Here is a 16,990-nt window from a genome sequence, read left to right as displayed (position 1 = left end):
CTTTTCAAAAATGGGCACAGAATAAAATCATAATGATCAAACGATGCATGATCACGAAAAAAATAACCATCGCAACGGTTCGAACAAAAAAGAATTTTTCTCTAAAAATGGTTCAAATTTTTTAAGGAAGCATAGATAGATTTACAAAATTTTCGATTTTAATAAATAAAAAGGAAACAAATGATGTTTCCTCGTTGTAAAAAAAAAAAAATATTCGCATATGTTTATTTTAAATCAGTCAAAACATTAAAATAACTATAAATTTATCAAGATTTATTGATGAAACAATTCAATTTCGGCTGGTTTAATTACCTTTAATTGAAAAAAAAATTATGCAAGTACATTAATACGTCTTTAATCCTTTTTTTAGTTTTTTTTTTTTTGTCACAAATTTGTCGTTGTAAAGAAAAACGTTAAGGTCTGCAAACTATTATTAATTAAATTTTATTTTGATGCGGCCCGCCGAAAGAATTTCCAATTAAAATTGGCCCGTTGCTTCAAAAGGTTGCTCACCCCTGATCTAACAAATGAATCCAAATTCATGAATACCAATCAAGCTAAGTTACCAGAGGAACGAAAATAATTTATACACTAGTCAAAACGATCCATCAAAAATTGTCGAGAAATTTGCCAGCGTGAGAAGGATAAAGTTAAGTCGAGTAATTTAGAAATATTTAAAAAATTCTTATTTTGATTCTTACTGAAATAGGTTGCGAAATAGCCTTGAGTCTCTTCATTTGTCTCTGAGATCATAGTTCATGAATGTTTATTCAAGTCACCTCAAGTTACTTAGAGCCACAATATTCGATTGCTAGAATAAGGTGACTCCTTAAAACCGAGTCACTTCACGTCATCTGTCTCGCAAGATAAGCCACAATGCCAAACGGTTCTTCATTTTTCACTCATATATGTTAAGTTTTGACTTTTTAAATTTTATTTTTAGATTTTTAATGGAATCAACAATTATAAAAAAACACTTGCACCCTTTTATGCACTTAAAACTGTTTGAAGAAATAATCAAAAACAATCAATAAACAAAGTGTACCTCGATGGATCTTTTAAAAAAGCCATTGCTTTTAGTTTTTTTTTCGAAATAAAAAATTTAAATTTTTTCGAACAATACCTCAAAATTATCTAACGTAAATTTTAAATCTTTTAACAACAACATTACATAATGAAAGTTATTCAACTTAAGTAGTAGTTTTCTCGAATTTTAAATCACAACAACTATGAAGTTATGAATGCAGCTTTGTAACGAAAATTTTTATATATATTTATATTATTTTTTCAGTTCTTAAAATTAACCCAAACAACCAAAAGTCCCATTAAAAAGGTACGAATAAGCTTTCTCAGCCCCCTGAATCCAAATATACAATTAGTTATTTTCTATCAGTTTCAGGAAAACAGGTAAAAATTCATCAAGAAATTTCTGCAAAAGTGAACGCAATGAAAACTTTTATCATTTTTTTTTCCACAGACGTCAGAATAACTAACGGTTTTGTGGAAAATAGATAATTGAGTGCTAGACTTTATTTTTGAAATATTTCAAAAATAAAGTCTTGCACTCAATTTTCTATTTTTAAGAAAACTATTAGTTATACTGACGTCTAGAAAAAAACTGTAAAAACTTTCATTTTGTTCACTTTGCCCCGTTTAATCAAACATGAGAGTTTTGAAGAATAAAAAAACAAAAATAGGTTTTGAACTATATATATTTTGCAAAGCAAAAATTCAATCGTTCTGATTAATACTTGCAGTAATTTTGATATTAACAGCTTTTCAGTCAATTTTTGTAAATAAAACGATTTGTATTTATTACTGTTCAGACGTTTCGACTATTTGTTGTAGCCTTCTTCATTGAAAAGCTTTAATTTTATTGTGAATTTAGTAACATCGTCATTTTGTTAGTTCTTTTAAAAATTTAACCCTGTTATGCATGACTTTTTTAAATGAGAATTTCAGTTACTGATTCAGCGAAATAATAACATTTTAATTCAAATAACAAAACTCAACTGGTTTGAAGTCGTTATTTTGAGTATTATAAAAGTTATGGCCCTTAAAAGTTGAAAAATAATTTTTGAAATCCTTTGTTCATTTCAATACAGTTTTGCCAATTTCTTCAAAACCTTATAAATTGGGTGTAGGAACGTGTTTATGGTTGATTGAAATTAAAAAAATTGTTGGAATTTGCAAATCTGAAGAAATAACAGTGATTTTTAAAAAATGACTTTTTTCAAAAAAATTCATAAATTTGATTTTTGCTTTTTTTTCGCATACTTTGTACGATATCTCACACATACTTTGAAATATCGTAATAAAAATACTCTAGAATATTTTTTGTGAATCCATCATTGAAAAATTTTCACGCGTTTTCGAGATGTTTGGATTTTGATTAGTGTTGTTTTAAAACAACACTATGCTTTAAAGGGTTAATAATCACTGATCGTCAGGTTCGTTTCTTGTTTCAATCTGTTCGTTCACGAAATCCAATGTTTCCAACTTTTGGACTCACTGCTGTATCAGTAAATTTGCAAAAAAAAAAAACTAACAAAATGACAATGTTACTCAATTCACAGTAAAATTATATTTTTTTTTGCTAAAGAAGGCTACAATAAACAGACGAAACTTCTGGACAGTAATAAATAACAATCGTTTTGATTACAGAGATTACTGAAAAGCCGTTAAATTATCAAAATTAAAAATTTTAACTCGGTCGAATCCAAAAACTTGTAATATTATTTTCCCCAAATTTTGATAACTATTGAATATGTTTGGATCATTTTATCTTTGAAAATAGAGTATCTTAGCAAAATATTATGCGTTCATTTAATAAGGTTTCATAAACAAATTCATTATCAGTTTTTCTCCTACAGTTATCAATGATTTATTTCACTAATCTGATTCATTTTAAACTTATGAACCTATAAATAGATTGAAGATCGCGACACTAATATCTTCTTAATCATTAATAAAAATAAAGGAACCAAAAATGCAGTTTCCTTAACTTATCAATTAAAGTCTATAAATAAGTTTTTACACATGGTAACACTTTTTTATTGAAATCATTATTTCGTAAAGAAAAAAAAAACTAATCTTATTCACACAATTTTATAGTAAAGATTTTTTGGTGTTCAAATAAATCTACCGAATTTTATAGTCAAACATTTTAAAAATTTTAGTTTTTTTTCTAACAATTTTGTATTTATTCTTTGTTTCAGATTTTTTTTTGTTCTTAAGGGGGGAATAGGGTCTAACACTTTCAAAAAATCGATTTTTTTTATTTTATTTATTTTCTTATTCTAAAACATTTCAAGAATGTTGTGTCAAGTTTTCAAGTCAATCGAAGCAAAACTGTAGAAATTATAGGCCTTATCTCCTCTTATCTAATACTGAAGCAGAGCAGAGCAGAAACTTCAAACGCGTTTTTCTCGAAAGCACATTTTTAAAGTCAGTGGACATCGTCATTTGAAACTACTTCACCGATTCTTTTCAAATTTCGAACATATTTTCTACATATAAAATACCATACCCCAACGATTTTCTATTTTTTTTACTTTGGTGAGATTTTACAGATAAAAAATGACGGATTTTTTCGTGAAAAATCGTAGTTTTTACTTCAAACAGCCAAAAAAATTTCATAAAAAAATTTTTAAGTTAAATAAAATCGTTGGGGTCCAGAAAAATATCTATTAAAAATATTTTGCTCTGATTTTTTGACTTCAGATGATTCTGTGCTGAGATACAGTGTCCACCGAAAATCCTGTTTTCTAAAAGGCATCCTCGAAAATGCTCCGTCAGCGGCTCATTTTTCAATATTTTTCTACGAAAAAATTACTAAAACGTTCTTTCAAGAATGCTTTGTATAATGCAAAAAATTTGAATACATTTGTTTGAACGATAGCCCTAAAAAAAATCGTGAAAATTGTGTTTTTTTACCCGTTAGACCCTACTCCCCCTTTAAGACCTAATCTTATTGAAAGCCTAAAAGTCTTTCTTTTATAAGAAAAACATTGTTTGTACTTTTTGTATTCAGAGCTTGAAATTCTAAACTATAATAAATGCGATTGAACATTTATATAGTTTAATAATCTTCCTTATTGTAACGATCATGATTTTTTGATTATGCTGATAAAAGCTAGAAAAATTATTTGAAGTTTGAACTTTGAAGCTTATTATATTGCGCAATTTTATCTTATTTAGTATTTGTCTTGTGCTTTCAATATTTACAACAGAACTAGAAATTAATTTATAAACATTTTCTTGATCATTCAAAAAATCTAATTTCTCAACCTGTACTTGGTCAGTATAAGCTATAAATGGTGAATTGAATATGTTGTAAATTTATATTGAATTTTTGGCCTTTCAACTTCAACTGTTAGTATTTGAATATAAAAAAAAAATCATCTCTAACTTGGATCAATGGTACTCTTGAAATAAAAAGAATATTTTCTACTACATCTAACTAAATTCAATCATCAGCAAAGTATTTTGAATAAATTGAATTAAGCTCAAATGGATACTTTTTTCCTAATTTATTTAAATTCACATTTCAAGCCGGGATTATTTTTTTTTAATATTCAAGATATTATCATGAAATTTTTCTAGTGCCAAGAACTAAGAAATGTTAGTTATGAAAATTAATAAAATAAACAATTAATATCATTTTACTTAACATTTTTTATCATGGTTCATTTCTGACCCGATCTAAAAATTGATTTCAAATAGAGTTCGGATTTCATTTGGAGTCATTTTTTTAATTTTTGGTTCAAAACTCTTCCATGTTTTTTTTTGCAAAATTTTTAAGTAACGTTTTCATGAGTAAATTTGAACATTTAGGTTTGTATGAGAAAATTTAATATTTTGTACTTATAAAATCATCATAATTTTTGTTTTTTTTTCTGTGGAACAAAGCTTTCTTACGGTATTCGTGCAAATTTATAAATTCTCTAAAGGAAATTTTCCGCTGAACAACTTTGTCGAAGACCGTAACTTCATATCTTATAAGGTAAAGAAGTTATTAGCAGGGGTATGTCTTATGGCATCGAAATACAATAAATTCAATTGACATCACTGCTGGATGCATATTAATGTATGGCATGGCTGACTATTTTTCATGCAATGCTTCGCCAGGCACCCAGCAGTGATGTAAATTGAATTTAATGTTTTTCAATTCCAAAAGACATAAACCTGTTATATAATTAACTAATTGTTTGTGTAATAAGATTTAAAGTTTCGGTCTTCAACAAAGTTGTTCATCGGAAAATTTCGTTTAGAGAATTTATAAATTTGCACAAAAACCTTAAGCAAGCTCGGTTGTACAGAAGATACAAAAATTGTGTTGATTTTTAAGTACGAAGTACATATTCAATTTTCGCATACAAACCCAAATGTTCAAATTTACTTATGTAAACGTTACTTAAAATTCTGCAAGAAATCATGGTTGAGTTTTGAGCCGAAACGAAGCTTTTTAGACTTTTTAGACATTAAGACATTTAGACTGCTAAGAATTAATTTTCAAACAAATTTCGAGTTTAGAATTGAGATCAATATTTTGAATAATTGAATAATGACTTACAGGAAATATGATACGTTCAAGTTAAGGGAGAAGCGGGCTATATGCGCCTATTAAGCAGAATACTGATTTAATAAAATATTTCATCGAATATGTGAACAAAAACTATAAACACATGAGCAGACATATGTTTTCTATACAGTTGAGTAATTTTTATGTTGAAATCTTCTTCGATTTTTGAGAAATCGATTTTATTATAACTGTTGTCAAAATTGCCGAACCTCAAACTGATAACTTTTATACGACAAAGCTGATGTTTCATAAAAATCTGTATCTTCTGTTATTTTAAAAAATTTAAAAAAGTTAGGGTTGCCATATTATGGAGTCAATTCATCCATAAGAAAAACATCCAATCTGTTTTGAGATCTTCAATTCTCTCTAAAGGTGTTTAAATTCTAAGTTTTGATGATGAAAACCATATATTTATTCTATTTAACCTGTTATTTTAGGATAGCGGCATTTTTCGAACATGATGGGGGCATACACAAACACTCTCTTATTCCACTTTCCAACCATTATGAAACCATCATAAAAGCTTAAATTTGTTTTACTTCTAAGGTTCATTTGAATAAGCTTGAGCTTGAGCTTGTTATCATTTGAATAAGAAACAAAAACCGCCCAACTTTTTGGTTTTGAGCTTCTTTACGTATAATTTTTAAAAGTCAAAATACTACATCGAAGGTATCAAAACCTTGTATGAATTTTAATTTTTTTTTTTTTGAGTTGGTTGTGCATAAAATTCTTTCTTGCCTTATATTTAAAGCGTTTTACCCTCAAAATGCATTGATTAAATATGTTGTCTTGTCAGCCATTTCGTCAAACGGCCGTAGGCGCATTTAACCCGCTAGGACCATTTAGGAAACCTTTCCCCTACACTTATCATTTTTTTTTTCAAGTTTTTTGACAGTGATTGATCTCATTGACCCTGACAACATACTTAAACGCCTGAAACTAGACTATCCATCTGAACCATTCAACCACCGCTATAATGATGCCAAGTTATTTGGTTCCATTGTTTCTGTTTCTGTTGTTCAAATTAGCGGGAAAAGTTTAAATGTAAAATGATTACGAAATAAAATCTCTCTTTAGTTTCGGAATTCCACCAGAACGGTTGTTTTTTTTAATTTTATCCGCATTCCTGAAATAAACAGACAGTCATGAGTAGAAATATGGGTTTACTTATAATTTGTGCACTTTTATGGTTGTATGATTATTTCTAGCTAAATTTGAATTTTGAAAACCCCCTCCATGGGCGAGTCCTTCGCACAAACCTGACAACCAAGAAATTTAACGTTAACATGTGCAAAATTTTGTGGCGATCTTGCAAGTGCGGCTGGAGCTAGTTTCGGCCATTAACAGGTTAATCGGGTCCACAAGCCATTTCCATGTTCTCACGTTCGAGGGTTTTAAAGCATTTTTAACGCTTTCAAATCCCTTGAACACTTTCTCTAAATTACTATAAATTAGTATACGTTTGTAGAGGAATATTTTTTTCTCTTAATGTTTAGTGAGCTAACAATTAGAAAATTCCAATAGTTATGAGTTTCGCTAAATGAAGACCGTTTAATCTTTGAAAATTGGTTTTCCTTTGGCGTAGGTGAATGAAAAGATGCAAAAAAAATTATTTGCAGAAGCAGGAGTATCTGCTTGACGTAATTCAGGAGCGACTATTCTTTTTTAACACTGTTGAGATATAACTGTTTGAACTCCCAGATTTTCCTTCTTTAATACACATTACAAATTTACCTTTTTGAAATAATACAGTGCTAAGATAGGACTGGAAAAAGACAGCATATATGCTTATACGATTTTTTTTCACGTAAAGCTGTTTTATTTTCAAATCCCTCTTCAATCTAATTAGTTCCTGTAAATTGAGATAATTGTCATCAAGTGGTAGAATTTTTAAGCGAAAAAAATGTTTAGAAAGAATTTAAAGAAAATTTTGATGGATTAAAAAAAATTAAAAGACAATCCAAGGACAAAAACAAACGAAAAGCAACAGGATACACAGCAGCCAGCATGGCCGTTGCTTTAAATGGCTCAATTGTTCTGCTGCTGGAAAAACCAACCAACTATAGCTACATAACTAGAAGGTACCTGCCGGCTATCCATTCCCGTTTAATTTAATTCAACTTAATTTAATTCTATTCTTCGTGTTTTGGTTTCAGTTCTGTTTTCCCTGCCCTGGGATGATGCTGCTCTATAGTGGTGTGTATAGTGAGGCAGCATGACGTCTTTTAGTATTCCGCAATTTGCTGGCCGCTTTTGCCGCTCAGTTTCATCGTCGACATCATCCCCCCATTCTTTTCGTTGTTTTTCACCCTACTTTGAGTAGAGTGGACAATTAGAACCACAGCATTGTTTTGATCTTATGGCAAAAAAGAGCTCAAAATTGTTTCTTTCTTTATGTAGCAGAGGACAGCTACGTTTTGTAATAGGTTTTAAACATTTAATTACTAGGCGAATGGTTAAAAATTGCCTCATAGAGTCCTCATGTAAGAAGATTCTTTAATAATGCATTTAGCGATGCACAAAGAACCAACTAAATTGAAAATCTATGTTGTTTATTTCGAAGGTTATGGAAAGTCTTAGAGAAACATGAGTTATCAATAAAAAAGATAGGACAAAGCCGTAATTCTTTATTTTTTTTGTGAAGTTTTTCTGAATAGTACTTTAATTCTGTAATAGAAGATTTTAAATTTTTGAAAATTAAATCCAAAAACCTGGTTTACGTTACAAAAAACAGTCCTCTCAAACCTATGCCTTTTATTTCAAATTGCTCTGACATAAATTCAAGATACTTAAACTCTGGGTGATCTGCAAACAACAAAAAGGTGACGAAATTAAACTATCGATACGAAACAAATGTTTTCCTTTGTATCCGGGGTCTACGAGAGCTTTTTTCTAAACAAGCATTTCGATCAAGTAATTATAGACAAATTAAAACATCCATACACAAACTGTGGTGTGGTTCCACTTAAGCAAACAATTCTCCAGAAGAAGAGGAACATACTTCTCTCCAGAAATCATTTCTTGATAGTTTGCATATTTGAACACATCTTAAATTAATCGTACAAGCAACAGGAACATGTTTTCAGCATCAGAAACAATACAGATCGGAAGCTTTTCCGAGGCACTCAGGCCAAGGCAACTGTATTTCAGTTTAGTTGCATATCAACCAATTGCAAGACAACTCAACTCGATTTCCTTCCGTCTCAGATCCTAGCTCGAAACCGGCCGGAATTCACTCGGCTATCGTATGCTGCTTGTCTCGATTGGGTTCCTTCTATGTGTGTGGGGGTGTATGTGGTTCATGTAATTCACCCGAGCCGACATACCGCACTGTGGAAAACTGGAAAACATCTTCGGAAAATGTACAAATAAGAAATGTGATAAATATTTGATGATTTTGAGCACAGTTTCCTATCCCGTTCGTTTTGACGCTCTCTCTCTGCAGCTAAGATGTCGGAAAACAGCCTGTTTCCCTTCAGCTTGAGGTTGTTTTTGTCTTGTTACAGTTTCTGTTGGTCTTAGGCATGGCTGAAGCTTTCGCCCTTTTATGATCGTATAACTCGAAATTTGTAGTTCACTTATTGTGTTTTGCATAAATACTATTTGAAAACATACTACCTATATTGAAAAAAGGGGTTTCAAATTTGTGTTCAAATATACAGATGTTATTTCAAAAAGCAACATTTGAATACGGATACTTTACTGGGGAAATTTTAACATTGGCTTCAAAAATTCTTATTACTTCTACTTATTAATTATAACTTCCCACCACCTGAATGCCACCTTCAGTCGGTCAAGTAACACAGATTAAGCCAATCAGCTTTAGAAAGTTTAATTATGGCATTTTATTTGCAGTTTGCTTTAAATGGTGATACGGTCAAAATTTGGTCAAGGGAAAACGCGTGTAAATCGGTGAAATTGTTTATTTAAAAAATCAAATTAAATTTCTTTTTCAAGTTTAATTAGTATAAAATTCAGGAAAAATATTCAGTTAGGCTTCCGCTTTTCCAAATCCGAATTGTCGGGCTTTACGCTTAACCCCTGCCATCAGATTTTGTACAGCCACCTTGTCCACCTTCTTCACCGCAGAAAGCCAGTTTGCCTTGAACTGCTGCTCGTCCTTAGCAGTGTTTTTGGTCTTCTTTATGTTCCGCTAGACAATAGCCCAGTATTTCTCATTCGGGCGGAGCTCTGGCGTGTTGGGGGGGGGGGGGGGGGGGGTTCTTGTCCTTGGGAACCACCTGCACGTTGTTGGCAGCGTACCACTCCATGGCCTTTTTACCGTAATGGCAAGATGCCAAATCCGGCCAAAACAGTACGGAACAACCGTGTTTCTTTAAGAAAGACAGCAGACGTTTATTCAAATACTCTTTCACGTAAATTTCTTGGTTGACAGTCCCGGAAGCTATGAAAATGCTGCTTTTCAAGCCACCGGTACAGAAAGCTTGCCAAACCAGATATTTCATCGCGAACTTTGACAGTTTCATTTGCTTGAAAATATCTGATACCTTTCCCCTTCCTTTTGTCGTATAAAACTCCTGTCCCGGAAGCTGCTTGTAGTCGGCTTCGACGAAGGTTTCGTCGTCCATTACCACGCAGTCAAACTTCGTCAGCATCGTCGTGTACAGCCTCCGGGATCGCGCTTTGGCCGTCGTATTTTGTTTATCATCGCGATTTGGAGTCACTGCCTTCTTATAAGTCGATAATCCGGCTCGTTTTTTGGCTCGATGCACGGTTGTAGACGATACACCCAGCTTATTTGCGGCATCTCGAAGAGAGAGGTTAGTGTTTCGCTTGAAACGACCGGCAACTCTCTTTGTCGTCTCAGCGGCTTCCGGTTTTCGATTTCCTCCCGATTCAGACTTCCTGGATGTCGACTAACGTTCCCCAAACACTTTAATAACATTTGTAACGGTTGTTTTGGCAACTTTTAGCGATTTAGCCAGCTTTGCGTGCGAGTAGCTCGGACACACACACACACACACACACACACACACACACACACACTCACACACTCACACACACACACTCACACACACACACACACACACACACACACACACACACACACACACACACACACACACACACACACACACACACACACACACACACACACACACACACACACACACACACACACACACACACACACACACACACACACACACACACACACACACACACACACACACACACACACACACACACACACACACACACACACACACACACACACACACACACACACACACACACACACACACACACACACACACACACACACACACACACACACACACACACACACACACACACACACACACACACACACACACACACACACACACACACACACACACACACACACACACACACACACACACACACACACACACACACACACACACACACACACACACACACACACACACACACACACACACACACACACACACACACACACACACACACACACACACACACACACACACACACACACACACACACACACACACACACACACACACACACACACACACACACACACTGTCAAAATGAGGGGTGTTCAGGTTTTTTAAATGCAAAATTGAAAGAAATACGTCAAGTTGATATTGACCAAATTTTGACCGTATCACCCTGTATAACTGTTTATTATGACCATAAAAAACCGCTTAAATTCTTGATTCAACGATTTGTTTTCAGGTAGTGCTGAAAACGCTACTAAATCTTTTACTGAATAAAGCTGGGACTTTTTCTTTCGTTGATAACTAAGTCCCTTGTAATCGAAAGTTCAAAATTTACTTGAAAAAATTACTATCTAACCTTTTTCTTCAAAATTTATTACTAACGCATTTCCGAGATATTTACGGTGCATTAGTAAACAAAAATTCCGCACAGTTTCCTTCAAAGTCTATAACTATTAAATCGAATGCTGACAAAACCATTGTCTACACCAAAAACTACTACACGTCAGAGGTAATACTAAGTATGAAAACACTGGCAATAATGCCTACATAGTTCAAATCAAATGTTGGAGTGAAGCACATGATCGGCAACTACGGTAAAGGGTCATCAAGGAAAGATTCATTTCAAATTATGAGTAAGCGATAATCGCTGAAATGCTCAGCAATTTTGTCTCCGAGAGTCAATACCTTCAGCCTAGTTATCAGTCTATTAAACTGAGTCTGAAAATAACAATTTTTTCTAACTCCAGAGCCCAAAAGCTATATAGCCAGCGTCGAAGCAATGCGACAGATGAGTTCTGATGGAAAACAAAAATTGTGAACGAAAAAATTGTAACGTTCCTGCTTTTGGCAAGGCCCCTCTCATATTCAAATATGTATTTGCTGTTTTTTTCTGCCAAAAAAATCATGATTTGCCTGTACTCTGCTCCTGTGGAGAAAAACAATAATTTTCTTTGAAAGAAAGCCAAAGAAAAGTGCTCTTATTTGTATACTTTACAGCCTACGATCTCAACTAATCGGTTTAATTTTTAAATGAATTCCATGGTGATTCTAAAGTGTTTCTGTCAGATTTTGTTACCTGAAATTCCTGTTTAACGTGAATTAGTGGAACGAAGATAAAGGGCAAAAATGTAGCGAAAATTCAAAAAGAAGGTTCCAGTCACATACTGTAAACTGGGGTAACTTTGATCAACATGAAATTTTTGCAGATAATCATATTTAACTAAGTAAAAATTTAAAATATTTGAAAACTGTTTATTTATTTATTTATTTGTTTTGGAAGTGCTCAGCTCAATACTAGGCTATCTGCACCTATCTCCCCTAATACATAAGATTATTGATATTCTAGTTTACAATTGTTCTTCTTAGATTTCTAGGTATAAACTTGTTTCTTTTAAAAATTTGATTATAGCATCGTTACGAGATGTGTTGTCTTCAAGGTCAGTATAACTTAAGCTTGCCAGATTGCCCGGTTTTATCCGGGTTTGCCCGGATATTTGATGCAAAATTCCGAGAAAGTCCGGTCCGGCCCGGCTGCCCGGATATCGTGAAAAAAGTCCGGATATTGCCCGGATTTTTTCACAATTTTCACAAAGAAACCAAAAAAAAATCAATGTTTTTGAGTAAGTTTCAGCAAAATCGATTAACGGTATGGACATTTTCAACGGTTGTTTCAAAAGATTTCGCTGATTTAATTTTAAAAACCTTTAAATATTTATGTGTTCCAAAAAGTTTTAGGAAGTCTGCAATTACATTAATAAAATCTTAATTTCATTTTTTTTTGCATATTTTCTTTGCTTTTATATATAACTAGCTGACCCGTTGTGCTTTGCTACACCTTCCGGAAATAAATGTAATTTATAAAAATTCATTCAAATTTAGATTTTAGAGAGCATTTTTTTAAATCAAACCTCATCATACTTCAGAACCAACAACTTTGAATTTAGAGCTGCAGCTGCAGTTCATAATTGCAATTCAAAGATGGTATATATTATTTACTGAAACTTGATCTCTAAACTCTTTTTTCAAGATCTGAAATTTGTACTCTGTACCCAAAAAAACCTTTTTAAATATGGTCCCTTCTTTGAAAAGCTCTTTATCTTAAATTTACATGGGAGCTCTCCCATCTTTTTCAATTTTGTCCCCCACTGCTTGAAGAAGGTAGGCAAATTTAACCGGCTCGATACCCAAACAGCACTTATCATGGTATTGAAAAAGATATTAAATTTGTTATGTTTTAAATACAGTGCAAATTTCTTTTTTTTTAAATAAACTTACTACGGTAAACATATAAATATTTAAAAAAAATACCAGTTGCATCACTAAATAAGTTCTCAACGTTTTTTTTTATTTTCTCTTTGAAAGTCAAATATTCAAAAATGTTGGCAAAAACAAATTTCTGAGTTTACATTTGTCTCGTATATTGGGGCAAGTGTCAATGCAAATCTTATTTACAGATGCGTCAGAGTAATGGCTTTAAAATGGATTTAATACGAATTCCTGTTTTTTGTTCTATCAAGTTTCACTGATCGATCTGCAGTATTCCTGCAATATAAATTTATGTTGGTTACTCCACTTTTAACGAATGCTGTTCAATATCCGCTGCACTTTCAATATTCGGAATACCCCTTCTGGTCTTTCCAACATATTGAATCATTTTAAAAATGAATTTCTTAAAAGTTCGACGTTTGCCCTTGCCCCACCGTGTAAGTTGACAGAAGGGAATATTGTTTTTAACACTTTAAGGGTAAACTAAAAATTTCTTTTAAAAATTTTGCGTCCAGTTGAATATCAGTTCTAACTAAAGTCTCACTTTTCAAAAACGAAGCGGATCAATAGTCTCTTTCATGCAGCCATGTAACACAAAAACACTTTTCATGTTAAGTACGTACTTGAATTGGTATGTAAGCAAAAAGAACGATGGTTTTTTTCAGAATTATTTAAAATAAAAAGCTCCCATTTTCATTTCTAAATTCGTTTCAGTTGTGTATTTGGGCCGAAGTAACAATTTCTAGAAGAAAACATAATTTTTAATTTTTTTTTAACAGAAAAAGTTGAACGTTTGAACATGTTCTAATGTTCCTTGAATGAAAAGTCGAATGCTGCCTACATTAACACAAACTAAATATTGAAGCATTTTGGCAAATCTTTCAATTGGTTTTGATTCGATTGATAAAATACCAATCCGTGTCACATCTAGGCGCCATTTATTACCACGTGCTGTGTACAAATCAAATAAGCAAGAAAAAAACACATCTAGGTTGCATATCGCCCCCACGTGTTTGAGAAACAGGCGCCTTATTGTTAAATTTTCCAGCAATCAATGAACAGTGTGCTTTGGTTACTATCCTCTTGCGACGACGTTTGTTCGCCCATGGAGACGAAAAACAAACCCCTCAAAGAAAATATGCTTGGTTGAGAAATACGCGCCAAAATATTCCTACTGATCAGTATGCTATGCCTGGGTTACTTTCCTTTGGCTCGCGACGCCTCGACCTTGGAAACGAAAAACAAACCGCCCAAAGGAAGAAAAAATCTCGAGAAAATGGATGTCATGACTTTAATTTGTTCCGAAAAACTACAAATTTTGTATGGAAGCCCCCCCTTCCTTAAGTCGGATGGAGATTTGACTATTACAGAAACCATCCCCGGCCTCAAAAACCCTCAGATGCCAATTTTGACGATGATCGGTTCAGTAGTTTCCGAGTCTATAGGGAACAGACAGACAGACAAACATTCATTTTTATATATATAGAAGAAGATAACACCTAAATTTTTCCCGGTTATTGCCCGGTTTTTGGATTTGGAAAATTGAAATCCAAGCCCGGATTTTGCCAGGTTATTTTGAAAAAATGCCCGGAATTGCTAGGCCCGGATGGGAGTGGAAAAAATTCTGGCAACCTTAGTATAACTTATCCCTAATTTGTGTCTTTGATCATTAAACTTTGAACATTTGAATAATAGGTGTTCGACTGAGATTTGTTCATTACAAACATCGCACAAAGGTACAGGTTCTCTTCTAAATAGATGGCTATGAGTGATTCTTGTATGGCCTATACGTACTCTAGTCAGTACGATCGAATCTTTTCTCGAAGTACGATTTGATGAGTTCCAAGGCTTCGTCACTGACTTGATGTTTCTTAGGCCCTTATTCTACGCCGCGCATGACGTGACGATAGTCGAGTCACCCAAGTCACTCTATTCCAGTAGTCGGTTTAGGTGAGGAACGTCACTTCGAATGAACTTTGTGAGTTCTTTACCCTATTCTCGTAGTCACCGTGGGTGAGAATTGTCGCATTCGGGTGACGAATTTAGGTGACAATTGTCGGTACCTTTTCAGGTGGCGACGAGATAGAAATTTAAGGGAAAAATAATGCCAAACTGAATAATTAGACTCTGCATGTTTAATCACGTTAAGTGTGACAATTTTAAAAACAATCTGATTAATTTATTCGCAGAAGAGAATTGTCAGAGGAGGCAAATTTTTATACAAAAACGCATATATTTGCGTAGTTTGAAATTACAAATAATTTTTTTTCGGGATTTTCCCTCTCATCTCTATAAATAAATTAAATTCACAAATGTCCAGCAGGAAATGAGAAATCTTGTTTTATTTGTTTCTTTCTTAATTTAATTTTTCAAGCTTGTTTTAAATAAAACAGAAAAAAAAGCAATCCGATTACAATGAAACCGAAATCTAAATAAACAAGAATTTGAATTTTTCATAGCAATCAAAATTTGATTGCAAACTGTGATTTGAAATTATGAAATTGGCCTAACAATAAATAATCTGGACTAGTCAGCTAAATCATTTTTTAGCAATCAAATCAAGAAAAATTCTGCTCCAAAATAACATTAGTAATTATTATCACTCATTAATCCAAATCTGCCAAGAAAATAAATTCGTTTGCGATGTTGCTGACCAACAAAAGATGCATTGGCCTATTGGCGTTGCTGAAAAAGTCGGTAATATTTTCACTAGGCGAAAAGCGCGGGTTGCCTATTTCAGTCATCATCTATGTATTCGGTCCATGCAAAACTCCTCCTCCAGGTGCCTGTAGAGTTGATTGACTTACTGGTTCCTACCAGCGTTTGATAGTTTTTTCCACATACTGCTGAAATGAAAACAAAAGGCAATTTTACTTAAACTTTTTTACTAAACAGCAACTTTTTTTACCAACCTGAAACAGCAGCTAAGGTTTCGTAGATATCCGGAAGTTTAACACTGGTCTTTTAAGGCAACCGTCGTCCACTTCTGCGTTTATGTGCATTTTTTCCCCCAGTTCGGTGCTGTTTCCCGGCCCACGTTGAGCTTGTACAGCAATTATGAAAACTCCACTTTTTGCAGCAAAATTTGTCCCATTTTTCGTTTCAACCAGCTTGCTGAAACCGTACAATCCGATACTGGTCCCGGAAGAAGTGGAATTTTCACTCGTTATTTTAAAATTCATTTTCCAAAACTCGAAATGTAAACACCGGCACAAACGATCAGCGCAAATTTCGCCATTTTGACACATGGGTTCATTCAGTCACTCACCTCTGTCACTTCACCCCCATCGACTCCGGGAATAAGGTGACAGAACTCACGGTGACTCCGAGGTGAGGTGACAATCCTCACGTCACGCGCGGCGCAGAATAAGGGCCTTAGTTTATTATTTTGCACATTCAACCATTCTTCACTCCATTCTTTCTGTATCTTCATTTTTATTTTCGACAGCATATCATAAAACATGCGTGAAATAGGTGTCTCGAGATCATTAATAGCGCTTTTGGCTAAGTTATCAACTATTTCGTTACCTTCGATACCCACATGTGAAGGTACCCAAAAGAATACAATGACTTTAGCTGAATTTTCTGGGGATCTTATGAGATCATGGATTCTTTGAATGACGTTGTTATCTGAATAGGTGTCCTGCAGTGCCTGCAAACAACTCATTGA

The sequence above is a fragment of the Uranotaenia lowii genome, chromosome 2, assembly GCF_029784155.1.
Source record: "Uranotaenia lowii strain MFRU-FL chromosome 2, ASM2978415v1, whole genome shotgun sequence".
NCBI lineage: Eukaryota > Metazoa > Arthropoda > Insecta > Diptera > Culicidae > Uranotaenia > Uranotaenia lowii.
Note: the sequence above shows the minus strand (reverse complement) of the source record.